Source organism: Helianthus annuus, chromosome 17 (assembly GCF_002127325.2).
Source record: "Helianthus annuus cultivar XRQ/B chromosome 17, HanXRQr2.0-SUNRISE, whole genome shotgun sequence".
Lineage (NCBI taxonomy): Eukaryota > Viridiplantae > Streptophyta > Magnoliopsida > Asterales > Asteraceae > Helianthus > Helianthus annuus.
Window position 1 is genome coordinate 156,624,889 of NC_035449.2, and position 26,193 is coordinate 156,651,081.

The window sequence follows — 26,193 nt, forward strand, 5'->3', positions numbered from 1 at the left end:
AAACGTTCGTAACTTTTTATACGACATTATTTTTTCATGGAAATTTCATCGTAAAATCGAGCGTCTTTTTATCTTTAATTTGAGTATCACATTGCTATATAAAATATGAAGACTAAAAAAACCCACTAAAATGTGTTGTATTTCTATGTTGTATAACATTTTTTGTGCTGGATTTTTGTACTATATTTTTGTGCTAAATTTTTTGTGCTGAATTTTTTTGTTTTAATTTTTTTTCTCAATTTTTTTGGTAAATTTTTACGTGCTATATTTTTTGTGCTATATTTTTTTGTACAACATTTTTTCGTTCTATATTTTTTTTACTAGATTTTTTGTGTTAGATTTTTTTGTACTAGATTTTTTTTGTTGTATTTTTAAAAAAACAAAAGGAGTGCCACATGTCATTTTCACTCTTATTTATAAAGACTAAAATGTCCTTCATTCCTACTTATTAGGAGTGTCACATGTTATCATTACAATCCTTCTTAGACTAATTAGGCAAAATCCACTTTTTAGTGGATCCTTCCCCTATATATATATATATATGGGAAAGTTATCTTAAGAATGTTAAATATTGCGAGAACTGTAAGAACGAATAAAAAATCAATCAAACTCAATTTTTTTTAATACAACTCTCATTGTAGTTAAAATACAACATTAAAAAAAATAATTTACAACATCAAATAATTGAATTTTTCTTTCAAAATCACTTTTATTAGATATTTTACACACGTGTAAATATAACAAATTTACCCATGAGTAATAGCAAACTTACGCATGTGTAAAATTTCTTTATTTATGAATTCACGTAAATGTTTAAAAGTTGCCATATTTATATAAAAAAAAGTTAAAGAAAAATTTGAGCAGTTGATTGTTTGAAAATAGTTTATTCAATCTGGCAAGTGATTTTCAGCTCAACTTTTTACTCGACTTTTGTTTTGTTGATCCCAGATAACAGTGCTCTTTTCTAAATTTGGTAAGTGATTTTCAACAAATGTGAAAATAGTGTGCGGAAATAGAAATCAAACTTTCAAGAAACACAACTACAAAATTTTCAAGTTTATATCACTTTGAAACAAGGTTTACAAGGTAATTGTGAGGTTATTGGCTAATACAAACGAATACTTTAAGAATTCTGTAATGAAGGGTTGTGGAGTTTTGTTGTATGTAATAAATGTTTTGCTTAACTTATTCTCCCTTCAGTAGTTGGTTCTCTATTTATAGAGAATGTTTGACATGAATAAATATTTGTTTATTCATTCACTTGTCTGCATAAAGTAGCTTTTTGGGATATTCTTTGAATCCATCCAAGGTCCACTTGCTACTTTCACTACAAAAAAAGTCCATTTAGTGGCACACACCTCTAATGGCATTTAGCTTTTTTGCCACTAATTTAGGTTTTAGTGGCATTTTACGTATGCTACATTCGCTTAACACACATTTTTAGTGGCATTTAGTTCTTATGGCACTAATTTAGAGTTTTAGTGGCACTTTCCATACGCCACTAAAATTTTTGATAACTTTTAGTGGTACTTTACATACGCCACTATTTTCTAAGTGGCTCAAAATTCTAAAATCTTCTCTTTACCCTCCTTGAAACACTTTAATTAAACTAGAATTGATTTTCCCCGCTTTGCGGGGTCCGGATTTTATAGTGATTTGAGCGTACTGAATTTCTATAGCCCTATATTATTATTAATCATAGCTCACAATCGGTGACCTAATCAAACATCATTGTTCGTAGTCGACCATCGATGTGCCTAAAGGACCATCAATAAGCCTCACTGCATTTAAATGACGATAATTTCAGTTTTAAAATAAATATATATTTCCCGTTTAATTGATTTATAAAATCTGATTTTACATACATTATTTTGGTTTCCCTCTAAATATGATTTTAGCTTAAAATTTTATCCAATACTCTAGATAAATAAGGCTATAGGGTGTGATCATGACCCTCATGACCACCATGACCCTCCACATAGCCACCATATCATCCATCTTTAATCCATCATTCAAAACCACTACCCTAAGGGTGTGGTCATGACCCAAACCACTACCCCCTTCATTTTTTAAATTTAATTTTATCTTAAAATTATCAAATAGGAGGGTCGTGGTAATCGTGGTTTAATCCATGGGAACCACCGTCAATCAAGGGGGGAGGGATGATGTACCATTTAATTAATGGTCCTATGTGGAAATAATGTTCCAATCCATGACCCCCACACCCCATAACCTAATACAATAAAGAATGTCAGTAGTACACAAGTCTTTATATCTTTTGTTCATAAATTCCCCAAACTTTATATATTTCATTTACATTTTCCCTCCCTCATATTTCCAATTCCCCTCCAAAATTTTATTTTCCTTATATTCCCGCTTGTTTCCATTCACGTTTTCCCCCTCTTACCAATTTCTCACCCTCACAAACCCTAATTGAACCCCAAGTCTCTCTGCCGGATCCATCTCGTTCCCTAACACTGTGTTCCAGAGTCTCACTTAAATAGAGAAGAGAAAGGAATTGGAAAGAAAGAGGATAGCAATCATGTTCCAGAGATTTTTATATGAGGAGAAAGGGGGAGAGGAGAAGAGAATGAGGAGGTTTTTTATTCCTTATATATTTCTTCCCAAATCGGAATGATTCTCAGAGAAAAGAAGAGGTAAACATCACGTTCCTAATTTTCTTCCAATTTTACCCTCGTAAGAAGTATGGCGGGTATATCTCCCACATCCCGCCAGATCATCAATCCACCTTCCATCATCTATCCCTCAATTGAAAAATTGTCGATCATTGTTTCTGTACTGGCTCTCCTCAGCAATCAACAGTTCATCTTCCAGGTAAGATTACGTTCCTATTTCACATCCAATTTTGAGCGGCCAATCTCCTGGTCTTTTTATCTAAAATTTTGATTAAATTAATGTGTCCAGTTAGGGTTTTGGCTTCTCGAGTTGTTTATGTTTGATTAAATTAGATTGCTTTGATGGTTTATAGCTAAAACTTTGAAGCATAGGTCTGAATTTGCCGTTTGAGAACTGTATGTATGTATGTATGAAGGAGGCCTGACCCTGCACTTAGTTCAGTTTCAGTTTCGTTTGTATGTAAAATTTGAGATAATTAATTGAAGAACTGCTCGTTATAAATTTATAATTATAATGTTCGGCTATTTTGATAAAAAGATGAGATGATGTATGTATCCGGAAAGTTCTCTTTCAGTTTCCTTTGAATATTGCTCTGTTACTGATTTGGTTTAAAGAGGAACAAAAAGGCAGCTGCTGCAACTGATGGAATGATTCACATGTTCGATATGTTGGGTAGGGGCTTTATGACAACACGCTCTAGTGATATAACGCCCCATAAAGCCCCTCTATGACGTGGCGTGCCACTTGTCGCATAACGCCCCCAAAGGGGTTTTATGACTACACATGGCCTAAGGCGCAAGGTGCTTAAAAAGCCCGTTTTAGACTAGTTTAGGTTGATTTAGACAGTTTTTTTGCAGCTTTTGACCCTATTTTTCCAGATTTTTTTTGCGCGTTACTGTACGCAATGCAGATTTTGTAGCGCTGAACCTTCTGCATCTTTTAGTATGATGATAACTGGTTGTGTTGACTTTGAGCTAAGTATTCTATATCTAACAGTTTTCATGAATGTTTTTTGAGCTAATGTGTTTGCGAATCAATATTGAAACTTTCTTACGCCGAACTTGGGCCTAGCTCAAGTGTTCAACTTGTGTGCAGCCATGAATTATGATTAATATTGTTTTAGATTTTGAATAGTTAGTTATGTTTGATTAGTTGATTGTACTACCATACTTTTGTGGATTCTACCATACTTTTGTAGGTTCTGCTCTTCACAAATACTCATGTTAACTTGTGTTTGATAAATATGGTTTTTATCGCATTAATAGATTGATAATTCGTAAAATTCCTGTTGCTATTTGGTTTAAAGAGGAAGAAAAAGACAGCTGTCGCTAATCGTTACGCGCTGCCGGATGGAGTTTGGGGTGCGTCGTTCAAGTGGTCTAAGCAGATACAGTCTACGACTGAACTGGTATGCTAGTTCCAGTTTGATATGTTCGTTGTCGCTGTTGTGCTTCATACACGGACCCGCTGATACCCCTAGCGGCGGATGCATATTCGATATAAATTATAGACCAGTTGGTTTCTTTTTCATTCAATTTGCACTTATTATTATTTTTTAATTAATAAAACATACGTATATGCAGGAACTAACCACCGGTCGATTTGAAATTGCAGAAAACAGCTTCACCTGATGGGAAAGTTAGAGCTTTATAATCTTGTTCTACAAGACTATAATTGATGCAGGAGCAAAACTTCTTTTGCACTTATTATTATTTTTTACTTACTCTGAAACACCAGGAATGTATGTAGAATTCCATATTAAAGCACTAACTGAATTATAGTAGTCAAAGGCACAAAATAGCATCTGCAAGTCTATCAGCATACTCAGATTGTGTCAAAATAATTATAATTAATATAAAATTAATTAACAAATACTAAACGAGTCGAGCCCGAGCCGAGGGCGAACTTGAAAAATTACTTACGAGCCGAGCTCGAGGTTTTAAAGTCGAAGCTTGAATCGCGCTGAGCTCGAGCTTTCATATGTTAAACGAGCTCGAGCTTGGTTGACCTCAGGCTCGGATCGTTTGCACCCCTAACACTTTTCTTGCATGATGGGACACAAGTTTAGGTTGGTTGAAATGGAGTTTAATTTGTTATTGAAGATAAAAGAATGTTTTAAAGAAGACGAGAATGTATGGGTTATTTTTATTTTAATATTACTTAAAAGGGTATAATAGTAAAATTGTCACTTTCCCTTTCTTTTCCTCTCCACTCGGGAATGCAAAAAAATGTTTATTTTCCTTTCTTTCTTTTCCTTTACTTGAAACTCTGGAACACACAATAATTTTTATTTGTTCCTTTCTTTTCTCTACTAAACTCTATTTCTTTTCTTTTCTTTCTTTTATTAAACTCTATTTCTTTTCTTTTCTTTCTTTTCCTAACTGATACCTTCCGGTGCACTATCGCTGCCCTCTATTGCACCGTCGTTGCCCTCTAGGGCACATCGTCTCTCTTGTTCGCTACAGCCCATGTGTGCAATTGTCCACTAAATTCATATGAATATGTTGTGGCTAAATCTCTGCTTTTATCTGCTCATTATGATGTTTAGAATATGTGCACACTAAGGGTTTGATGAAATGTTTGTGTTAGTTTTCCCCTCTAATTTTATTCACAATTGTCTAAGTACCTTTGTTGCAATTATTGTTGATTGTGCGTAGGTTGAGTTTGACATGGTGAAGGTTCATGTACATACAAGGGTAAGGGATAAAAGTTGGAACTATTGAACGCGCTTCAGGTTATAGACAAAACACTTTTATTTTTTTTACATATACTGTCTTTTTTGCTTCTGTTTTGATATTTTTCCTCCACAATTTAGTTGGTTAGGTAAAAATATATGCAGGTAGATCGTAATTTGTATATGCTCAAAATTTTGGAATTAGTTTTTTTGGAACACTATTTTCTAGGTAATTTTAGTTGAGGTTGATCATGGATGAGAACGTATCAAACTCACTCCGGCGCATGTCTACTTGAGCTCGTAATGTTATATTTCTGAATTTATTCAACTAATATGTTTTACTCTTAGACAATTCTGGTTGTTGTGGTAGGGTTATAAGATCCTAATAGATAAACCATGATGCAATACATAAAACATACGAATATATGCATCAGCATGGAATATCTTAATCCTAGTTTCATCCTATTTGCTGCTTTCATCACTATTCCTTCCAGAACCCCATCAGTCACAAAATTCCCAGAAAATTGTTGAGGATCAACGGGCCCCAGCAGCTTATACTAGACAGAAAAGTGACCCAGAAGACAGGTTTTTAGACTGCATCTCGAATACCTGATCAAATACACACAGTTTTCTCACCCGTAACGTTTACTCCCCTTACAGATACTTTACCATCGTCAACAACCTCACAACTGAACTCCCCTGCACCCACATATTTGGTGCTTTTGGTTATTTGTGTGTCAATAAGTTTCATACCAGCTGTAACAAGACTGATTATCAAAGGCTTTTTTTATAACCTAATACACGAGAATGTTCTTTTTGATCATTCTATATATTGTTTACCTAAATCATCGGACTTTTCCAAACAATCGATATCTGAATACCAGATTATTAAAACCATAAACAACAAAACAAGATATAAACATTACCTAAAAAAGCCAGTGTTATCAACTTATTACAACAGAGTATCTGACTCTGGTTATTCAACAAAGTTTATTGTAGCAGTTCCAGTCAATAAACATCCGTTTTTAAGGAGAAAAAGATGATCAAATTGTAGGAAAGTGTTATTAAAACATCCGTTCTAGTCAACGGTTCTCTACTGTCACTTTTAAAATGTTCATATCGTTCTGAATCAGGTTATTTTGTGTGACGATATGATGGCATGCTATAATATGTTGTTTTTCTTGTTTACTGGGTACATTTTTCGTATCGGTCCGGTACCGGTTTTTACCCTCAAATACCGGTACCGTACCGGGTATATTCAGTACCGGTACCGACTATTCGGTATTTTTGGTACCGGTACTGGCTCGGTACTGGTTGGTACCAAGCTCATTCCTAGATAAACTATATTGGTGTGTGATTCTTTTCAAAAGAAACTTGGTTTTTAACTTATCTGGATAAAAGATATGTTAATTTCCCTGTTGTAATGATTGTGTACATCTTCAACTTAAATTATACTCTTAATTTATAATTGTTGTATTACAATGTTTTTTTTTAATTTGAAATGTGTTGAGGCTAATTACTCTCTTTCCTATCATCATTACAGTTCCTGGAGCTTTTTAATTTGAAAAATGCTAATGGTTTGTTGTTTCATGTGCTTACATGTTAGTAACTTTTACAGGGTACCCTTTGTGCTGTCAGGCGTGAGCAGCCTTTGTGAGAGGATATGATGTTATTCACAAACTATTTACAGAGCTGGCTTACTGATACAAGTGAACATTAAACCTCTTCTTTGGTTAAGTTTTTTACTTGATATTAATTGTGGTTAAACAATATATTGATGGTGCATTGCTAGGACATGAGGATATACAAGAGTTCTTCGAACTTGAATAAAAGTTGGTGATGCTGCACCAATGACGTATATTGAGTAAGTTCTTTTATCACATGGGCTGAAAGACTTTTCTATAAGCTTATTTTTACTTTATGCTATCTAAAGTGCTTTTTACACTATTACCTACAACCGAAATTATGGCTCGTTCATCAAGAAATGGGTTGATTTAGGTCACTGCAATGCTTATTGAATTTGGGTCGACTAAATTTAAGCCTACTCAAATTATACAACAGGTAAATTTCGATAGATTATTATATACTTGCTGCAATAGTTTAACCCAAAATCATTTTGGTTTGAACCGGTTTGACCTGTTTTTCCTGGTTTAATGTTATCTGTTTTAGTTATTAATCTCAAAACATTGCGAAATTAACAATGCGTTGGATCCCTGAACAAGATCTCAGCTTAGCAGGAGTTTTGCATCTCCGGCTCCACAACCAGCTCAAAGACCACCATTGGATCCCTCGAGAAGATCTCAGCTTAGCAGGAGTTTCGCATCTCCTAAAGAAGGCAAAAGCTTAGAAGCAGAGGATTAAACCTTATTGTCACTGGAATCATCCCTTCTAAAAGGTATTAAAACATTGTCAATGTCAACACTAGCTTTTAAACTTCTAGCTTAATATTCTAAGTTTGTAGCGTCTTTTTATAGCTTAGAATGAATAATTTTGTTTGGCTGCCAAGTGAAGGGAGTTTTATGAGTTCTTTTTTTTTTATTGTTTAGGAGGGCGGATCTAGATTATCTGAGATTATTATAAAGAGTTTATTTGGATTTTTTAATTCAATTTGAGTATGTTTGCTGGTTGGATGAGAATTTAAGAAGTCATTAAAATGTTCTTTCTTTGTTATAAGAGTAAATGATAGGGGTGTTCTTGGTCAAGCTTGGTGAAAATTGTGGGTCGAACCTATGTTTTCATGTAATGACAAACCAAACTAGGTGGTTCGATTGTTATAAGCTATTCTGTTTTTTTAATCACTCAAGGGGTATTGTGCTTGTTACATCTTGTCACATGTTTTTGGAAATTGAGATATGGATGTACGACAGGTTGCAAGTATGCATTTTAATAACTTTATTGTGAAATATTGGGCACCACATGATCCAGCTACATCATATTTTAAGTGGAATTTAATTCAAATATAGCTTAGTGATAGTTTTAGATATACGGGCACATCAGTACCATGTAGCTCTATTTGTGCTTGGAATTCTAGCTAGAGAATACGAGTAAGTACATTATATATGAATTACATTTATGACCTAGAGTGCCACATGGCCCACATCTACGGTTACTTTATTGTAGTGATCATGACCAATTCTCTATAACCATTTACAATATATTATTGTCATGGCTGACCATTTTGTTGTAGGTTAATCATGGTAGGTACGGGTCACTGTGGGATAACTGGATTTGTGTCGCCTCTGAGATTGGTTAGAACGGGTCATCTGTTACTAGAAATGGAATTCGTAAGTTCAACCCCAATATTTGTGTGGTTTTCTTTTTGTTTTAAAGCACGCCGATGGCTTAATCGTGTTATTTGATATTCTATATGTGTATGCTGCAACAAATTTCATATAAAAAGTTTTAGCCCTACACACACAATACTTACATACAAATGATATATAAGAACAATACATGCACATGTTCTAATGTTTTTTGTCCATTATGCAATATATATGGCCATCTACGATTTGAACATCTTAGATTGCAGTTCCTTTGTTTTCTCTTGTACATTCCCTTGTGCTAACTACACTTAACTAGTTGTGTATCACATACGAATTCCGTTCATTGTTTATTTCATGTCTATTAAAACAATTAGTGCTTATTTTGCTTTTTCTTGTAGTTGTTAACATGGTAGATTTGAACTTACAGGAGATTACATGAATAAACCATAATTTGTTCTTTTACAATTAAGTATACATGTTTTTCTTGAACCAAGTAAAATTAATTTCATAAATTTAATAACTTATAGTTTTTTTTTAATTAATACTAATGCTTGTTTATATGGTTGATGATGGCAGGGTATATATTATTAGAAGCTTTCGAGCGAAGTTTTATGACAGAGAAATTCTCACTCAAAAGAACGTTTAAACTCCTCATGTAAACATTTGGAATTTGAAATATGTTACTTATTACATAATGTTTTGCTAATACTTGGAGTATGTTTCACATCAATATATTATTGAAGTTTTAATAGTATGATTGTTTACATTTATATTTATATCGAACTTTTATTTTATATTGTAAAAAATGTGTTTTTTTGGCAAAATTATGCCCCACTAAAAGTAGTACATGTATTTGACTAGAAACATTTTAACCGACACAAAATTTGTGCCACAAAAGGTTTTTTTATAGTGGCAAAAGAAGTACCACTAAAAATAGTTTGAATATGTAACTATGATTACTTTTTAAAGGCAAAAAATTGTGCCACCAAGTCTTTTTGTTATATTGTGGCAAAAAAAAGTGCCACTAAAAGGATAAAAACTTTGTACGGCAGATTTAAAAAGTGCCACAAAATGCTTTAGGGTCAGCGCTTCCAGTGTCACTTTTATTGTGTGCCGCCCATTCCTACAGGTATCTTTAGTGGCACTTTTTTGCTATTTTGTGGCATTTTTTGTATGTCACTAAATGGCATTTTTGAGTTAATAGCCAAAATGGTCCCTGAGGTTTGCTTACTTTTGCCACTTTAGTCCAAAACCTAAATTTTTTACATCTGGGTCCCCGAGGTTTGCATTTTTTTGCCATTTTAGTCCAAAAATAAATCTGCTCAGATTTCTCAAAAAAAAAAACTCAAGTTTTGTCCTTTTGCACACGGGTAAAATGGTCATTTTCATTTTATTATAACTAATTATTAATTAAAAATAATAAACCTACCACCACCTCTCTCTCTCCCTCTACTCCTCTCTGCCGCCACCACCACCACCACCGCCTTCAAACCTGCAACAAGAAACCCAGGTTGATCAGACCTGCACCCAATTTCATCACCATTAATCCACCACCACCACCATCTCTCTGTCTCCCTCCTTCACCCACCACCTCCAACAACACACCACCACAACCACCTTCAAACCTGCAACAACACGATTCAGCAACCAATACCGGAACCCTAACCCCAAACCTGCAACAACACGATTCAGCAACCAACACCGGAACCCTAACCCAAATCAGCAACCAACACGATTCAACCCACCACCCCTACTGAAAACCCTAATCCCAAGAACCTGCAAACCACCACTATTAAACCCACCACCCCATCCACCATCACAATCCCCCCACCGTCTCCACCATCACCACCCTCACTGAAACCCTAATCCTAAACAACCTGCAAACAACCCTAATCACCAACCACCTGCAAACAACCTAGATCCTTCACCTGCTCCACCGGTTCTCATCACGGTGGTGGTGGTGGTGTTCGAGAGAGAGGAGAGAGAGATGGGTGTTTGGAGAGAGAAAGAGACACTACAAGAAATTGGGGTGTTTACCTACACATAATTTACCTACACATGTTTGTATATGTGTGTGTAATAGTTGATGATATATTTTCATAATAATTAACACTTAATATGTGTTGGTAATACATTTTAGCCACAGTTGGTGTTGGTGGGAAAATTTCCCCCCCAAAATTGCCTACACATGTAGCAAATTTTCGTCATGTGTAGCTAAATTATCTACACATATGTAAAAAAACTAATATATATGTAGGTAAATGATTATGTTTACCAACACATAAGAATTTAAAAAAAAATATGTAGATAAACTAAGTTAATATATACTTTTTTTTTTATTTTGAAAATGATGTGGCAAATTAAATACCTACATACGAGTAAAAATGTACAATATATGTAGATATTACATACCTAGGGGGCTGCTAGAATGAGAACCACCCCGAGTTGTAAGAACCGCGAGAACTACACCCCACGGAGCGCCGTTCGCCATGATTTTTTTTTACAAGTAGATGTGTGTATTATAAACACAGCCGTAAAAAATCATGGCGAACGGCGCTCCGTGGGGTGTAGTTTTTTACACCACAAGTTTGGTGTTTTTTAATTTTTTTTCTTTTTTCTTTTTTTTTTCACCAAACTTGTGGTGTAAAAACTACACCCCACGGAGCGCCGTTCGCCATGATTTTTTAGGGCTGTGTTTATAATATACACATCTATTTGTAAAAAAAAAAATCATGGCGAACGGCGCTCCGTGGGGTGTAGTTCTCGCGGTTCTTACAACTCGAGGTGGTTCTCATTCTAGCGGCTCCCTACATACCTATAAAGTAAGTAAATATATATTTTTAGATGATGTGACAAAACAAATACCTACACATATTTAAAAATGTACAATATGTGTAGATATTGAATACGTATAAAATAAATAATTAAATCTTTTTTAAGATGACATGGCAAAAAATACCTACACATCTATCTATACTATTATAAAAAGGAGAAGTGATGTACACACTTGTAACATCATTTTATGCAATACGTACAAGTAAAAAATGCATGTTTTGTGAGGGTAAAATTGTAAGGAGGTGAATATTTTAAGAAGCTATGAGAGTATAATAGTAAACTATACCTATACCCATACTCACAACCTTAAAATCCTATCCATCCCTGCCCTTAGAAACAAATGAAGGGTCTCTCCAGTTTTGCATTAAAGTCTCTTTTATGTTTTCTTTTTGGAGCAGATTAAGAGCATGCAACCCTTCAATGGAATCTGAGATGTCCAGAAAGGTGGCCGTAGGCCTTATTTGGGGCGCTTCTTAACAATAGATTGATTTTGTTGTGGAGATGGCAGGTGGCGGCTTTAGGGGCGGCTGTGGAGATGGCAGCGGCAGAGTCGAAAGGTTCGGCGGCAGCAGAGGCGGTGGCTGAAGAGGTAGAGGTCGCGATGGAGGTAGCGGAGGGCAAGGTTTGCCGGCGAAGCGAATATGGTTCCTGGTGAAGGATGTATAACGAGAAGAGGATCTTGGTGCAAGTACAGGTTAGTTGAAATCCAGTATAAGTTTTAGTATGCTTTCTCTTCAATTTTTTGTTCTTGTTGCCGGTTCTTGTCTGGGCTTTCAACAATCTCCAGTAAAGTTCTTTGCTTTTTTTCACAGGTTAGAATTTTATTTTATTTACTGAATTTTTGTGGGTTTTTTTTTTTATTTTTAATTTTTACCCCAATTTATGATATATGTGTATAGTCTTGATTTTTTTTATTTATATGTTTATGAAGGATCTTTGATGGTTGATCATCATCCCATTACCAGTTTAAGGTTTTTGTGGGAAAAATATTTTCAGGGTTTTTAGATCTTTTGCCCAGATGCTTATATATTTAATCTTGAAAAAATAAATTGATCTTGAATTTGTAATTTTTTTTATTTACAAACCTATGAAGATGCTTTGATGATCACCATTTAATTCAGGTTGGGTTAATTTCTTTTAGGCATGTTATTTGATGAGTTTTACTTTGATATAATAAAGAAATCTTGAATTTTTTTTATATTTTTGATTTCTGGCTCATAAGCATGTGTATGGCTTTTAATGTTACTCTGGTTCTTGATGTATGGCTTTTTATGTTACTCTGTTTCTTGAATTATTGTATTGTACTCTTGTTAATGTTACTCTTGTTTATTGTCTTTTATTATCTGCATGCAGCAATTGTACTGATGCTAACTAGAATTCCCAAAAAAAAAAAAATAGTAATTTTATCCTAAAAAGTTTTATGATTTGAGTTGAGAAGGTTTAATATTTGGCAGTTTATATCATTTATACCATGTTATCAACTCATATTGTGTGTGTGATCTTGACGTGTTTCTTTAACTGTCAATAGAGGAACCACCCACATATTCTACAAGACCCGAATGTGCCAAAAGTTTCTTGATTGAACCTGTCGTAACAGCGACGGCTGTACGTTCGCTCATGGCCCAAACGATTTGCGCGAACCGCCTCCGAACTGGCAAGAGCTTGTGAAGGATAATAGAGTTGGCGGACTCTGGCAATGAGTTTATTACATCTGTTATAAACGGAGCTGATCTGGTCCCTACATTTTCAGCTGCTTCAGTGGATGATTTAAAGTGGTGAATATTACTAATATTACTAATATTAATAATTAAACATGTGTTTCATTATGGATTTATTGAAGATTTATTTTCATTTTTCCTAGGCGCACTGCACTTGAGAAGAGCTATAGGTTCTCAAACAAGTCGATGCGTTTGCAACAAAAGGGGTTAGCGCTCCAAGAGGAAAGACCAGTTTCATACCAACTATTTCCTAATTGAAAAATGTTTGAATGTATTTAAGTTAATATCTGTTCAATTTCAAATGGTGCAGGCAGACATATTTTTGCGAGGCTATGGTGGTTGGAACTCCAGGCAAGCGGTACAAGTTCTAGATGAATTGTTTCCAAAGGTTATTTCTTCATGTTATCTGTTCAACTTAAAAACCCAAGTCATATATTTGAACAAATATAGTGCCTAATACTTTAAGTATATTTTTTAATTTCCATACATAGGATGATGCCATACAACCATCTCTGCTAATTTTGAATGTGAGATCCTGATGGGATGAATTGATATATTTGTGTATCCATGTATGAATTTGTACCTTGTTTGTTGGGTCTCTTTGTGATGTACATACATGTTAGATCAAGTATTAGGTTAATGTTAATTTTATACAAGCGATTCTGATAGGTAGATTTGATAACTATGTATATGAATTTGTACCTTGTTTATAGGCCCTCTGTGATATACATGTTAGATAAAAATAATAGGTTAAATATGAGATTCTGAGAGGATCTTCAGTTTTCTTGGAAACCGCTTGTCTTTTTATTTCATTTCTGTTAGTTTCATGGATTAGAGTGATTTTAAATGTCTTTCATTTTTTCTAAATGACTGCCTTGAACTTAAATGTGTGTATTTAATTTGTATAATGCACTGTAATGTTTTCATACAATTCTGGGTTTAGGTTGCTATTTCGCCCGAAGTTATTTCTAAAACAAAATGTCAGGAGATAATGAAGCTTCTTTGCGAGTCATTTAAGGCTTCACATCTGGGAAACTTGATGTTGGCTTATGATGGGAAGAAAAGTGCATTCGCTGCTGGTTCCTTGCCATTCGAGTTGAAAGAATTTGTTGTTAACATTACCGAGCGGAATGGGTATGATATATTTTTTGAAGTATCTTGTGCTTAATGTTTCATTTTTAATATTTGCATGTATTGTAGGTGGGAACGCGAATTCAAGGTCACCATTAAGTTTGCTGCAAAAAAAGACCTTCGCTATCTGAAGATGTTTCTGACTGGCAGTCAACATGACAGTCCACAAGAAACTATACAAGCTCTTGAATCTCTTGATGTAGTTCTAAGGGAGTCAGCTTCTAATGAGTAAGCTATCTTTTTCTATTCAGTGTTTTTTCTTTTCATGTTTTGGTTCTAACCTCCAAACCTATTGTGAATTGCAGCCGTGAAGTAATTGGGAGATCACTCTTTAGCCCTGTATTTGGTAAAGGCACACTTGGTGACGGTATTGAGTATTGGAAGGGCTTCTACCTAGGGATGAGCTCAGTACCGTCCGGTACCAAATCGGTACCGGTACCGAAAGAACCGGTACTGAAAATCCTCAAAAGTGGGTACCGGTACCGGTACCGAATATACCCGGTTCGGTACAGTTTGGTATAGGTATTTGAGGGTAAAAAACCGGTAAATACCGGTACCGAACCCGTACCGAAAATGCTAAAAGTCGGTTCCGAATCGGTACCGAAAAAGTACCCGGTTCGGTAAATTCGGTACCGGTACTTCTACCAGAGTTTACGACCTACACAAATGGGACTATCACTGAACATTGGTATTTGTTTCTCAACTGTTCTGTTTTTAGTTTTGTGTTCATTTTATAGAATGTTAATCTGATTTATTGTTTTTAATATTTTGTTTGTACACATGTCAGCTTGGGCTTTCTATGAAAACAAGTTGGTATCTGAGTTTTTAAAGACTTTCTCAACAAGGATATATCAAGACCGCTTAGTGATCAAGAATGGATTAAGGTATACCTTTCTATTGAGCCATATGTTAATATCATGTGTGTATAGTTTGAATTATTGGAACAAGCTCATAGTTTCTTTTATGGGGATTGTAACTTTCAGGTGAAGAGAGCTCTTCGAGGAGTTAGGGTTGAAGTTCGCCATGGGGATTCTGTGAGGCGCTACAAGTGTCAAGACTTGACACGTAACGTGAGTTGTAAAAATTATTTTACTACTTTGATAATTTATGTAGGCCATTCATTCTGCAAATATGAACTTGATAAGCACTATTTAAATTGTTTATCTATGTAGGCCATTCATTCTGCAATCTACTTGTGCTTTATGATTATATGCTTCTTATCTTTGACTAATTTTTTTTTTAATTTGTTAGTTTTGTGGGTGACAGTGGAGCCACAATTTTTGTTGTTCAGTATTTCCGAGCAAAGTACAACACCACTCTTCGTTATCCGTTACTTCCTGCTATTCAATCAGGCACAGAAGCAAAGCCTACGTATCTGCCAATGGAGGTCAGCTATTTTAATTTTTTTATCGAGTGAAAAACAAGTCTCGCTTGTATTATTCTTTAGCATTATAAAATCATTTTTTTCCTGTTAAAATTTCAAATAAAACCTTGTATATCTCAGTATCTGTGTATCAAGTTATCAACTATATTGCCATTTTTCTGCTAACTTTAATTTGTGTAATTTTAGCTTTGTACATTGTCTTTTGGTCAAAGATATGCTTCAAAGCTAAATGAGAAACAGGTGACTAATTTGCTAAGGGCCACATGTCAGCGCCCAAGTGAGAGGGAAGGTAGCATTATGACGGTATGCATTTATTTACTTAAATTATAAACTATATTTTTATCAACTTTTTATAACCAGTGGCGGATCTTGCCCGTTGAACGTGCCAGGACGAAAGACACGGGCACTAAAAAAAACCCGGGCAGGCGCGGGCCAAACATAGTATATATAAAAAATATCGATCGAAATGCGAAAAATTAGCACTTTGGCCGAAAAACTTGCCCGAGCTGTGGCCCTGCCAGTGGCCTTCTAAGAACCGCCACTGTTTATAACAATATGTCAATATAGTTACTTATGGCTTTTCTGGTTGGTTGTTGTTGTTTAGATCATGCAGAGTAACAAGTATAACGACGATGCTCTTGTGAACAATGAATTTGGCATGCGAGTGAGAGAGCAATTCACTTCTATTGATGCGCGAGTTCTTCAAACACCACCAGTAAATTCACACTTTTATCTCCATTTTTTCAAGTAACATGTCGTTTGTATATCGTCTGAGGTTTGTCTTAAAGTAGCTTGAGCCGAGCTCGAGCTTCATAAAAACATGAGGAGCCTAGCTCAAGCCCCGTCAAGCTCGGGCTCAGACCGGCTCTTTTACACCCCTACTGGTGACCCATCTGTTGAGCCGTTGCGTACTGTCTACTACTCAAACAGTTGACAAAAACTGACCTCTATAGAAATATAATCAAACATTTGACTTTGACCTCATCAAGTATATAGAGATATGCCTAATCCCACCCCTAAAGTTGATGTTCATATCCAGTAGTTGAACTATTTATATACGCATCAACTTCTTTATATTATATATGATTATATACAGTCAGTTTAAATGGAAGTGTTATTGATTCAAATATGCATGCTTACAAGTGTTGGTGATTTTAGTTTAATTAATTTATGAAAGGTGTGGCCCGTGTGGGGTACATGCTTGACATGGGTTCAAAGGGGAAACGCACAGGGCCAAAGGGACAAAAGTTTATAGTAGGAAGCAGGAACTAATAATCACTTGAAATTATTCTCTTAGTATTAACCGGTGATGTTAGTAGTGACTACGACAAATAGTAACTTTGGCTATCAACTTTAACTACCGTGATGGCCTGAGTTGATACCGTCCGAACATAGGTACCAAGGTTTGGTTTTTAATGGTCTTGATCCATGTAAAACCGGTGTTGATTGCTATATCGAATGTGTGTATACCGAAACGATACCGGTCAAAAGATCGCCACGTAGCAAGGGATTATAATTGAATCCGATATGAGTCGGGACCCCCGCTGCAACGCTCGGGCATTCCCACTAGTATTTAGAAATGTACAATATGTGTAGATATTGGACACATAAAAAATAGGGTAATTTACATATATCCCCTTATTAAAGTCACTTGTTATATATTTACCCAATCCTTAAAATCAACTACATATTTTCCCTCCCTAACCCAATGTTTTAAAAACTGGTAAATACCGGCCGGTAATACCGGTATTACTGTTTTCGGATGTAAATCCGGTCCGAAACACCCCGACAAGTAGAAGAAACGGGATAGACTTTGTACCGCCGGTAAAACCTGGTATACCGGTTTGAACCGTTATACCGGTACCGTCTCAAGTCTGTTTTTGGGTTAGGATTTACTTTTTATCGTCCCATCTCCATGTTTACTTTTAGATTTAACCTAACAACTTTTAGTATTTTATCTCCATCGATCAAAATTCAAAACTTGCTTCATCACTACATCCATTCGTGACTTGTTCCAGACTTCCATCACCCCATCGTTCGTTCCAGATTTCCATTTTAATCCAATTTTGGATTATTTTTTAAGTTAATGTTGTAATTTATTAAATAACTAGGGTAATAGTCCGCGCGTTGCGGCGGTACATATCGTGAGCATTAGATCGGTATTGGTTTGGGTTGGGTCGTTACAGTACTTGAACGATACATGCACTCGGTATAGAAATCAGCAACTAATCAGCAACTATTTTACATCGACAGAAAATGATTAAAGCGAACACCGACACCAGCACTCATGTTCGATATAGAAAGCAACACCTGTTTTACATCCACATAGAACTATAAAAATGAACATCAGACTAAACATCGAGTTCGGTAGAGAAATCAACACGTGTTTTACATCGACATAAAACAATAAAAAACGAATATCGATACCAGCGTCGATTTTATTCGAAGGATATCGAACGGTTTATATCGTGAAGATACTGGTACCCAATTCAATTATCGTAACAGAAAGGAGTAATGTATTATTAAAAGATAAATAAATCCTTAAAATTAGAATAAAAATAAATAGATAAATACTTAAGAAACCAATAAAATATAAATAAATATTTAAAAGATCTAAAACACTATTCATCAAGAGTTTTGTTTAATATTTATAATTATAATTATAATATAATAACTAGTGTGTAACCCCCGCGTTGCGGGTGGGCAACAGTAAAATCGTGTCAAGTAGCAAGCGAGGACTAAAACAGTGAAAAATCGTAAAAAAACCACAAACTTTTATCGTCACGTGATGTAAAGACAAACACAAAGACACACTTATACCATAACTTGGTGTAAACGTAAAAAAATCAAATTTATTCTAAGAAAGCTTTAACTTTAATCACAAAAAAAGGCAAAACTTGAATGGCCAAAAGTAAAATATATAAACCCAAGAGATTGAAAATGAATAAAAAGTACTTGACTATAGAAACATTAAAAGACAAAAAAAATACACAGACAATGATCCTACCATCCATCACTTCACATGGATCATGATCCTACCGTCCATTACTCTTCACACGGATCATGATCCCTATTAGACACTCGCCAGATCTCATTTTCAAAAGCTTCCAAAACATTTCCCCCAAATTGTCAAATTCCTCTCTCTGCATTTTCAAATTTTGAATTCCCAAATGAAAAGAGAGGAGAGGGAGACAGAGAGAGAACGAGAAATAGAGAGAGAGGCGATGGAGAAGGAGAGCCGACTACCTTAGGGTTTATGTCACCGAAGCAGAACAAATGACGACTAGGGTTTCACGTCTAATCCCGACGACGGCGGTTAAGGTTGCTTCTCCGGTAGCAACATAAGGAGGCTGAGGTGATGAGTAGAAGTGCGGATGAACGACTGTTATGGTTCACTAGGGTTAATAGCCGCACCCCATGTGACGGATAGAATCATTAATTCCTGTTGAAATATCTGCTGGTAAGTTTGAGTTCTACGAAATGTTGATCTGTTAATTGTGTTTAGATCGATTCTGTCTGCACTTGCTTGGTTTTATATAGTATGAAAGTATTGATTTGAGAGAAAACAATGTTACAGTGGAAGTATTGTTTAGATCGATTCTGTCTGCACTTTCAAAATGTTGATCTGTTAACTCACTTGCAAGTGTTATGAAGAGATGCTGGGATGTAAATCCGGACAAGAGGCCAGAGATGGACGAGGTTAATCTACTTTTTAAAATTTTTCTTGTGTGTTGCGTAACTTGTGTTTATGGTGGAACTGTCTCTTGAAATAACTATAGTGATTATTCATGTATGAATTGAATTTTACTGGTCTAAAATGCTTTCTTAAATGAGTTAATCTTATGATCTGTATAGTTTATCTTGCTGAATTTTAGGAGGACATATGGATACCAAAGCAATTGGAGAAATAGGGTCTTTGGTTTTCATAAAGCAAGGTGCTGAAGTTGTGGGTAATTTTGTCCTTTTATATTTTTTTTACTCATTTGACTCATTTGAAATAAAAACTTAACAAGAATCGGCATATTTATATGTAAATGTGTTTGACTTTCAACTTTTAGTCATGGTTGTTGGCAATAACTCTGATTTGTTATTGTTTACTATAATTTTAGGCATTACGGTTGTTGGCAGCAGCTCTGGCCAGCTTGCGAACCATTATGGAGACGGAACCAGGGCCCACATGAAGGCATTCAGGTCCCTCTTACTAGTATATTACTGCAAGTGATGTCGGAAGCGCACCAACAAAGACTGCTATAAAAAAGATCCAGTAATCCGCCAGCTGTCATCACGGTGAGTGAAAAAAGTTGTGTGATAAACGAGTTAACTAACACAGTCAAAGAAAGAGAACAACAAATCAAGAAGATATCAGATTGTGCAGCGGGTGCGTTTGTGGTTGTGAACCGGTTTTCTGAGATTAAAGACGGTTTAAATAAAGCGCTGATGCAGAAAGACGCGGAGCTTGAATCAAGGTGAATTTTCTCTTTAAGTTTTTTTATTTTGTCTTAGTTAAAAATGATAATTAAATTTGAACCCTAATAATTAGAATGATAGAACCAGTATATGGTTTTCTAAATAACAGCTGCTGGTCAACATGTTGTTTCAAAGTGTTTTGAGTCTGCGCGGTCGATTCTGAGGTTGATTTAGTAACTAATATTACACTAAGGCTTGACGAGCCTGATGAGCTTCACATGCCAAGCTCTAGCTCGGGCTCGATAAATATACGGACTTAATTTTAGGCTCAAGCTCGGCCCAGCTTGTTTCGAGCCGCTCAGCTTGTTTGCACCTCTAATTTTAGCAAGCTTTTGGATGAAAAAGGAGTATTTGTGTTAATAATTTGGGAATTTTTGTTTGTGCAGGTGAAAACATGGGCGAAGCTATTGAACACGTTTTGCACAAGCGGAAAGCTTGAGCTCGAACTGCTTTACAAAGTTCAAGTTCAGTGTTACAAAGATACGAAGCTAATGAAGTTGTTCCCTGAAGTTGTGAGGTCTCTTTATGACCAAGACGTTCTTGCTGAAGACACGATACTTCATTGGGTCGCTAAAGGAACCAACCCGAAAGGAAGGTATGTATTTTTTATAGTCTCACGCAAAATTCATTTGAACTCGATCATAAGAAACAAGAATTTGGAGATCCTGATTTTTACGGTGCAGGCAAAGCTTTGTGAAGGCATTGGAGCCGTTTGTGAAGTGGCTGGAAGAGGCAGAATAGATATTTGTCTATCTTTTCTCTTTAATTCTAGTTTTGTTTTGTTTGTTTTAGTATTTAAATTTCTATAACTAGTACTTTTATTTGGTTGTTTGTAAGATTAATGTTATTAGTTTAATTAAGAATCTTAATTTGTTCACGTATGTTTCCATAATGCTTTGGTATTTGTTTGTACATATTGAATATTTTTATCTACATATAGTGTGGTTAACGTCTACACTTTAAAATATATTTACCAACACATCAACCTTTTTTTTTTCAACACAAATTAAGATCAATACCTACACATCTTCAACATTTACCTACACATAATATTATTTTTACCTACACATAAGATTACTTTTACCCACACATATATTCATGCCACGTCAACTGCCATGTCGGATGCCACATCAACTGCCACGTTGGATGCCACATTGGATGCCATGTTATATGCCATGTCAGCTGCCACGTCGGATTCCACGTCAACTGCCACGTCAGATGTCTTCTAAACAAATTGTTGTACTTTTAACCACACATATAAATGGCTTTTAGCCACACATATATGTGTAGGTATAGCTTACTATATGCCTACATATAACTTATGTGTGGATAATGACCTATATCCACAGTCATGAGCCTACACATCATTACACTTATTTTATGTGTAGGTAAAGAAAACTAACAACGCATTATATGTTTTTTCTCACATATACTATGTGTTGGTAAAGAACCAAATTTCTTGTAGTGAGAGAGATGGGTGTCGTTTTCCGATGTCGGTTCTCATCACGGTGGTGGTGGTGTTGGCGGCAGTGGGATGGTGGTGGTGGGGATGATGCGGTGGTGTGGAGGTATTTCAGAGAAGAGAGAGAGAGTGCTGAAGAATATGATGAAGATGAACTGCTGCATCTGATGTGTGTATATTAATATATATATATATATATATATATATTAATTTTTGAATTAATAAAATATTAAATGAAAAGCAAAATGACCAAAATGCCCCTGAACTAAAAGACAAAATAGGAGGTTGCAACAGTCAAAAAATAGGGTTTTTAAATTTTGGACCAAAATGGCAACAAAATGCAAACCTCAGGGACCCAGATGTAAAAAATTTGGGTTTTGGACTAAAGTGGCAAAAGTGAGCAAACCTCAGGGACCATTTTGGCTATTAACTCGACATTTTTTTTGTAGTGTTTACTATGGTGGCAGAGACTTATCTCTCTGGCAAGTTGGTTCATCAGACTTTCTGATGAATAGTTTACAAGAAATCTGATAACTTGGTCACCAGATTTCTGATCAACAGATTTCACCAGATTCTGATGATAAATACCATATTTATCATCAGACTTATCAGATTGGTTCTTTCGGTTCGCCCTTCTTTGCTTGCGATCAATTTATGATGTTTTTTTGAAGATGTTTGTTTGTCTTTGTGTTTGTCTTGTTATCTTATAGGGTAAATTACATTTTTCGTCCTTTATGTTTGTAGCGGGTTGCAATAGATACCATTTAACTTCAATAATTACAGTCACAATCCTTTATTTGAAAAACTCATTACATCTTTCATCCTTTAGCACTAACCATGTTCAATAATTTAGTTAAGTCTATTCACTTAAGGATATTCTGGTCATTTCACACTTATACTTAAAATATTTCTTAATAAATAAAACCAAAAAATTACATATATACAACATCAACTTCCCCAATTCTTAGAGCATTCTCATCCAATCCATCAAAACTTGTGAGGGTGAGTTTTTATATTGTAAAGGGTATAAAAAGTGGTTGTGAGTGGAGGAGAGAGAAAATGTTACTGTTCATCTGTATATTTGGGGGGACACTGTTCACCCAGTATAATTTTTTTAATATATGTTGAAAGTGGTTGTGAGTGAAGGAAAGAGAAAAATGTGATGATAATATTATTTAATTGAAAAGGAGAGAGAAAAAGTATTTATTTCTAGTGGAAATATATTGATATAGGAGTTGTTTTTAGTGGAATGTATGTATAATTTGATGGATTTGATGAGAATGGTCTTAAACCCTATAATCAGCCATCTCACACTCATCTTTCTCTTTCTCTTTCTCTGTTCAACCAACCTCCACCACAACCACCTTATCCAGTTACCACCACCGTATCCCACCTTTCAACTCAATCATAACCGCCTCACAGCCAGTCATCTGAAGCCTCCTGAAGCCACTCATTGTCGCCGGATGTCACTGCCACCGATCGTTTTTCCAGCAGTGGTGATTTGAGTGTGGTTGTCGGCCGTCGCCACTCACCTGAAGCCTGCCACTGCCACAGGTCGTTTTTCCGATTCATCGTCGCGCAGATCTGAAATCCGAAACCTAACAGAGAGAGGGAGACGATGACCTGGTAGGTTCAACGAATTGAAGACTTGGAGATTAAGTATTCAACAAATTGTCAGATCTGCGTTGTGATTTGTTGTTGATGGTTGTTAATGGTGGTTTGGTGGTGGCTTGTCGTGTCGGAGTTGCCTCTTGAATAAAATTTATTGAGAACTTTTCAATTATAGTATTCTCGTAACTTTTCAATTCAATATATATCACTTATATGATATTTTATAAATTTACCATGAACTTTTACAGTGATTTAGTAATTAGAGAAATTAGAGATGGATAATATCACCATGTCCAAATTTATAAATTCAGATTATTTTGACTAGTTGCAAGTCTGTTGCTGAGAAAACTTCTAAAAGAGTTCTTATTCTGCAAATTTGGGGATTCTTTTTTGTTCTACAGATTTGAGAGAGAGAATATATTAAAACTAGTAAAATTCGTCCGCGCAAATGCGCGGGATTTTTATTGTACAAAATCGGTCAGCATTCGGTTGGGTACAAAGGTGAGAATTCGGTCCGCGGTACAGAAATTCAGTCAACGTTTTTATGATTAGCATTCGGTTGGGTACAAAGGTGAGAATTCGGTCCGCGGTAGAGAAATTCAGTCAACGTTTTTATGATTATGAGATTTTTTATTATTGTTATAATATATAGAAAAGTTAAAATATCTTGAGAATTTGGTCAACTATTAAAGAGGTATGCTCTCCCTAGTGGAAAACGTAGGTATGATTTTCGTTTGGACCATTTTAGAAAAAAAAACATTTGGGTGAAGGACAAATTTGGGCTTTAATCGCGAGTTTGAACCTAACGGGGAAGAGGGTTTACGGATTTCATCCGTTTCCCGCGCAAGGTGGCATAAGGGCTCACGGTGGTCGAGGAGTCAACTCTAGACATAGCCGGTAGCCCCGATCATAATGAGTTAACACATGAGTTTCTCTGCCGTTAAAAAAACACAAAGTTAAAATAAGAGTTCTTTTTTTAACCTTAAAACATAATGACCTGATATATTGGAATAATGATGTCTACAGAGGTAAAATACTTTCATGAAAATTAAATATGGTAATACATTTTCCACATTTCTTAGCAACTTGCACTATCCAACATCTCTAATTTTGATACACTCACTTTCTCATACGCATTTAACTCCACCGGCTCCAACAATTACATCCCCAACTTGCATCGATTGTTGATTTGTTACGGCTCCACTCTGTTTGTTTGAGCCTAGGTATCTTGACATCGTTCCGTCCAGATCTAGCATCTTTGCAGATCCAACACCACCATCGTGCACCGCTTTACCATTCCGACCATCAAACCCGAGTCACCGGTTTAACCATAAATCGCCATAAGGAATCGAACTGAACCGGTGAAGAACCCCATTCCCCTTTTTTACCTCCACAGTCCAGATCTCCTGTTGCATGTAGTTTTCTCAAACCGATCTGTGTCGGCTAGGGTTTGACGGTAAGGTTTCTGACCTTTGTTCCGGCGTTTAATTACATTTACGTTGATTTAGGGCGACGATGGATTTGATGGTTGCAGAGTTTGACGGTGGTTCTTACAGCTTTGTGCTGAGGATGAAAGCTAAAAATGAGAAAGTATAGGGTCTTTTGAATGAAGCAGAAGACTTTTGTGGTGTGGTGGTCAAAACGTAAATAAACCAAACATCACTATTGCACCGACAGATGTAAATTAATACATATACTAGAATGTGTGTGTTTATTATTTTTTATTAAATGGGTAAAAAGATAATTATACCCTCATGTGCAACACACGTGACTAGATTTAACCATGAAAAGTAACCAGGTTAGTGCTAAAGGACGAAAGATGTAGGGTTTTCCAAACAAAGGACTATGACTGTAATTATTGAAGTTAAAGGAAATCCATTGCAATCCGTTACAAACATAAAGGACGAAAAGTGTAATTTACCCTATTGTATATCTCATTTTTGTATGATCTCTTTGACTTTTATCATCTTCAAGATATAATCCGAATGATCCTATTTTTCTTCAACACTAACAACAGGTTTGCTAACATGTTTAGGTTATTGCTATTTAATATGAAGTTGGTCTATATTACTGACATTTCAATTTTAAGTGGGTTAGTTTGATTGGCAGGTGGTCTTTATTATTGCCATTTCATATGTAGTTTTCTACGGTGAAAATGATAATCTTATCGTTGAGTGGCTTACATGAATCTTTAAACTATTCAAATATCCTATTAAAAAACTAAGACTTTTAATGGGTTGCTATGTGCTCAAATTTAAATCTAATTCTGTTGGTTTATTTAATGGTTAGTGGTAGTGTAGTGGCTGCTTTCCAATTTTTCAATAATAAAGTTTACCCAAAATGTCAAAATAATAGGTTGAATTGAAGTATTAGGTTATAATAAACAGAGTAATATAAGAATACCCAAAATACTCTCATGTGCATGAGAGCATTCCCATCCAAACCACTAAAATCTGTGTGAGGGGATTTTTAAAATATAAAAAGTATAAAAAGTGGTTGTGTGTGGAGAAGAGAGAAAATGTTACTGTTCATCTGTATATTTGGGGGGACACTGTTCACCCCCTATATTTTTTTAATATATATTGAAAGTGGTTGTGAGTGGAGGAGAGAGAAAATGTAATATATATTGAAAAGGAAAGAGAAAAAGTATTTGTTTTTAGTGGAAATATATTGATATGGGAGTTGTTTTTTAGTGGAATGTATGTATATTTTTAGTGGATTGGATGTGAATGCTCTGAGACATAGGAATTTTTTTTTATTAAAAATAAACATACGTTACTATTAGATCCCACAAGTGTTACAAAATTAAAACCATAGATCTTATACTTCTTACTTCCCAAAGTTATGCTTCAAACCTGTTACTTTTACCATACCACAAGAGTCATTTATGTAAGGGCCAAACTATCTACACACCAAGTGTGTAGATAGTCACCCTTAAAAGGTTTTTTTTTGTCCTTATATACACCACCTTGCAGTGTCGAACTGTGGCCAAAACATGGCGTTTTGGTCCG

General features: G+C 35.4%; 3 long non-coding RNA genes across 18 annotated transcripts; all 3 read left to right on the plus strand.

Annotated features, from left to right (window-relative positions):
* Positions 1-2,802: 2,802 nt before the first annotated feature.
* Positions 2,803-9,325, plus strand: LOC110922136. 11 transcript variants are annotated; one of them, XR_004885625.1, is made up of 9 exons: positions 2,803-2,835; positions 3,944-4,151; positions 4,252-5,371; positions 6,930-7,020; positions 7,104-7,175; positions 7,245-7,372; positions 7,481-7,706; positions 8,499-8,595; positions 9,151-9,325. It is a non-coding gene; the product is annotated as an uncharacterized LOC110922136 (long non-coding RNA). The 11 variants fall into 11 exon arrangements; XR_002582904.2 differs by having other exon boundaries at positions 7,294-7,372; XR_002582908.2 differs by having other exon boundaries at positions 7,294-7,372; positions 7,534-7,706.
* A 2,386-nt stretch (positions 9,326-11,711) lies between these two features.
* Positions 11,712-16,753, plus strand: LOC110923287. Its single transcript, XR_002583927.2, has 11 exons — positions 11,712-12,103; positions 12,938-13,184; positions 13,271-13,515; positions 14,071-14,261; positions 14,328-14,486; positions 14,564-14,946; positions 15,046-15,142; positions 15,242-15,328; positions 15,510-15,645; positions 15,829-15,945; positions 16,247-16,753. It is a non-coding gene; the product is annotated as an uncharacterized LOC110923287 (long non-coding RNA).
* A 1,802-nt stretch (positions 16,754-18,555) lies between these two features.
* LOC110921399 lies at positions 18,556-20,986 on the plus strand. 6 transcript variants are annotated; one of them, XR_002582385.2, is made up of 6 exons: positions 18,568-19,102; positions 19,220-19,341; positions 19,498-19,592; positions 19,752-20,108; positions 20,496-20,704; positions 20,793-20,986. It is a non-coding gene; the product is annotated as an uncharacterized LOC110921399 (long non-coding RNA). The 6 variants fall into 6 exon arrangements; XR_002582386.2 differs by having other exon boundaries at positions 18,570-19,102; positions 19,518-19,592; XR_002582387.2 differs by having other exon boundaries at positions 18,570-19,102; positions 19,518-19,588.
* The last annotated feature ends 5,207 nt before the right edge of the window (positions 20,987-26,193 follow it).